Source organism: Mandrillus leucophaeus, unplaced genomic scaffold (genome assembly GCF_000951045.1).
Source record: "Mandrillus leucophaeus isolate KB7577 unplaced genomic scaffold, Mleu.le_1.0 Scaffold22, whole genome shotgun sequence".
NCBI lineage: Eukaryota > Metazoa > Chordata > Mammalia > Primates > Cercopithecidae > Mandrillus > Mandrillus leucophaeus.
Genome location: NW_012102254.1, coordinates 121,537 through 121,743, shown reverse-complemented (window position 1 = coordinate 121,743; position 207 = coordinate 121,537).

Sequence of the window (207 nt, the reverse complement as noted above, 5' to 3'; positions counted from 1 at the left end):
GGCAAGTTACTTAACCTTTCTGGGCTCGGGTTTCCTTAACTACAAAAGGGGAGGCTGGGCTCGGTGGCTCATGCCTGTAGTCTCAGCACTTTGGGAAGCTGAGGCAGGTGGATCACCTGAGGTCAGGAGTTCGGGACTAGCCTGGCCAAGATGCTGAAACACTGTCTCTACTAAAACTACCAAAAAAATTAGCTGGGCGTGGTGGTG